This window comes from Chiloscyllium plagiosum, chromosome 2 (genome assembly GCF_004010195.1).
Source record: "Chiloscyllium plagiosum isolate BGI_BamShark_2017 chromosome 2, ASM401019v2, whole genome shotgun sequence".
NCBI lineage: Eukaryota > Metazoa > Chordata > Chondrichthyes > Orectolobiformes > Hemiscylliidae > Chiloscyllium > Chiloscyllium plagiosum.
In genome coordinates, this window is record NC_057711.1 from 52,705,612 (window position 1) to 52,709,395 (window position 3,784).

Sequence of the window (3,784 nt, forward strand, 5' to 3'; positions counted from 1 at the left end):
TTCCTCCCACAATCCAAAAGATGTGCAGGTCAGGTGAATTGGCTATGCTAAATTGCCCGTAGTGTTAGGTAAGGGGTAAATGTAGGGGTATGGATGGGTTGCGCTTCAGCGGGGCGGTGTGGACTTGTTGGGCTGAAGGGCCTGTTTCCACACTTAAAGTAATCTAATCTAATCTAATCAGTCAGCGGTCTGCATAGGTACCAAGCAAAGTGTATATCTAAGTTAGTCAAAGGAGCCATGGTCAGGCTTGGGAACCTGTCCACTATAGGTGAAGCAGGAATGTCAGGGCTACAGAAGCAAAGTTAGAGAACTCAATTGTGGGGATAGTTAACAACATGCTGTGATAGAGATTGAATGCAGAGGATAAGCAAGGGATAACAGAGAAAGGAATAATGTGAGAAGGAAAGTCTTTGACAGTCAGCAACAACATGACTTAGATGGCGACATAGTGTGTCACTATATCTGGCATGTTGACACAATATATGCTTGGGCTGAAGGGTTAAAGTGGATAGATGAATCATTAGATAAGGTCAGGTGGGAATATTGGTAGGTTCAAAGAGATGAGGAATATGTCCATACGTTTACCAACAGACACTGAGAATGCTGTCTTGGCCTCTCCATGGCAGTCACCATGCTGTCCATGGAGAAGCCAGTAGCATTTTGGTATAAAACAAAATGACATTATCTTGGAGAAGAGCGGGATATTGTCTTTGAGGTCCTAACCAATACTTAACCTTCTATCAACATCAGCAAAAGATATTAAGAGTTATTGTTGCCACATGTGGAGTTTCAAAAATACTCCAGAGAAGCAGTCAGGACTGGGCCTGTAAAATTGTAGCAATGACATTCCTGGTGCTTACATGTCTCCAAGTGCCTGATCCTGCTGCAAATTTACTTACCGTGGGGTAAATGTTGGGCCACCCATGCACACTCAGAAATTCTCTTTTGACCCATTAATAACCATTGAAGGACCTTGTTCCACTCTGACTGGGAGAGGCCAGTATGAAGTATTCTGTTCATCATATAATCCTGACACTCCCCTAGACGTGCTACTTGTTGGAAATTGGGATCCTCTTTAAAAACTGAAATTGTTTCAATGTTTCATAAGTGTTTCCTGTGTAGTATGAAAATTCATTTAATTGTGGTACACTAGCAACTAGCCTTCCACAAGCAGAAACAAAAGATTTATGGAGAACCACACTACCCTGTTTGAGAGAGTGTTTTCAAAAATAAGGTTTTGTTACAAACTGCAGTCCAAGCAATGACCATTACACTTGGTGCCACTGTTGGGACAAGAGATCTGCCAGTCCTTGGACTTACTTGGAGCTCTTTGACGTGGGACTTCCTTTGTGATGGAATCGCACCCACAGCTCTTGGCATCTGGACATTGGCTGTAGCAGTTCTACATGAGAAATAAGTTAATGGATGGGAGGTGTTTTTGACACACCCTGAGGTTGTGAGAGATACTTCATAAATAGAACTCTTACTTCCGGGTCTTTGGTTTTAGATTGGGATTCACACTCATCTCCCAGCACCATCAGCTTTCTGACATGACACATCAAAACATAAAAAACACAAAGTAAATAGGAGCTTGTGTCTTCAACCATACCTTTTATGTGAAAATGCAGATATTTATCCACAAGGGGGGCAGAACACTTATACAAAGAAGCCTGGGATGTGGGCCTGAAAATGTATGGGTCATTCTGCCCATGTCCATGTGTTGACGATATTTGGTATTGGCTGCAAGGTCAAGAAGAAACCATCTCATTTAAATTATGCTTGCGGGCATCCATTGATACACATTGGTACTCTGTTAACTAATCCAGCAGGAGAATGTAGGCTTAGCTAAATAAGTTGCCTTTCCTTTTCATCTATATGTAGATCTTTGCCATTGAGTAAAAGGGATAAAAGAGTCTGTTAAACTGAGGAATGTCAAAGTTCCAGGCCACCAACCAAGGCAGGAATTTCCCAATGAGCATTAGCTCTGCTAGACTGAAAGTGAGAACACCTGCCTACATTTATGGAACAGCTCTGTTGTTCTTCTGCCAGACCAGGGACCAGGACAGTTTGAGCTTTGAAACCACCTTACCCTCCAATACCCATTATTCGGTTACTGCCCTAGCCATGAGGGAAAGCTTCTGCCTTAGGTTATTTCTAAGCAAGTGCTGCTTGGTAGAACTGTTCATGAGCTTTTCCATCACTTTGCCAACGAACAAGAGTCGACTGATAAGGTTATAATTAGCTGCATTGGATTTGTCCTGATTTTGTGTACAGGATGTCCCAGGGCACATTTTCCACATTGTCAGGTTGATGCAGTGTTGTATATGTATGGTGCAGCTAGTTCTGGAGCACAAGTTTTCAGTACTATTGCTGGAATATTGCAAAGGCTATGGCTCTGAAACATTCAGTGCCTTCAGCTGTTGCTTGATATCACATACTGAATCAAAATGGCTGAACGCTGGCACCTGTGACACTGGGGACATCCGCAGGAGGCCAAGACAGATCATCCCTCTGGCTCTTCTGGGTGCAGAGTTTAAAAATGTGTTGCTGGAAAAGCACAGCAGGTCAGGCAGCAACAAAGGAGAAGGAGAATCGATGTTTCGGGCATAAGCCCTTCTTCAGGAATGAGGAGGGTGTGCCAAGCAGGCTAAGATAAAAGGTAGGGAGGAGGGACTTGGGGGAGGGGTGTTGGGAATGCGATAGGTGGTAGGAGGTTAAGATGAGGGTGATAGGCCGGAGTGGGGGTGGGGTCGGAGAGGTCGGGAAGAAGATTGCAGGTCAAGAAGGCGGTGCTGAGTCTGAGGGTTGGGGCTGAGAAAACGTAGGGGGAGGGGAAATGAGGAAGCTGGAGAAATCTGTACTCATCCCTTGTGGTTGGAGTGTTCCTGGGCGGAAGATGAGTCGCTCTTCCTTCAGGTGTCGTGTTGCCATGTTCTGGCTATGGAGGAGGCCAAGGACCTGCATGTCCTTGGCGGAGTGGGAGGGGGAATTAAAGTGTTCAGCCATGGGGCGGTTGAGTTGGTTGGTGCGGGTGTCCCAGAGGTGTTCTCTGAAACGTTCCGCAAGTAGGCGGCCTGTCTCCCCAATGTATAGGAGGCCACATCGGGTGCAGCGGATGCAGTAAATGATGTGTGTGGAGGTGCAGGTGAATTTCTGGATATTGAAGGATCCCTTGGGGCCTTGGAGGGAAGTGATTGGGGAGGTGTGGGCGCAAGTTGTGCATTTTTTGCAGTTGCAGGGGAAGGTGCCGGGAGTGGAGGTTGGGTTGGTGGGGGCTGTGGATCTGACAAGGGAGTCGCGGAGGGAGTGGTCTTTCTGGAATGCTGATAGGGGTGGGGCGGGAAATATATCCTTGGTGGTGGGGTCCGTTTGGAGGTGGCGGAAATGATGAAGGATGATCCGATGTATCTGGAAGTTGGTGCGGTGGTAGGTAAGGACTAGTGGGGTTCTGTCCTGGTGGCGATTGGAGGGGCGGGGTTCAAGGGCGGAGGAGCGGGAAGTGGAGGAGATGTGGTGGAGAGCATCGTCAACCACGTCTGAGGGGAAATTGCGGTCTTTGAAGAATGAGGCCATTTGGGTTGTTCCGTATTGGAATTGGTCCTCCTGGGAGTAGATGCGGCGAAAGCAAAGGAATTGGGAATATGGGATGGCGTTTTTACAGGGGGCAGGGTAGGACGAGGTGTAATCTAGGTAGCTGTGGGAGTTAGTCGATTTATAGTATACGTCCATGTTGAGTCGGTCGTCCGAGATAAAGATGGAGAGGTCTAGGAAGGGGAGGGAGGAG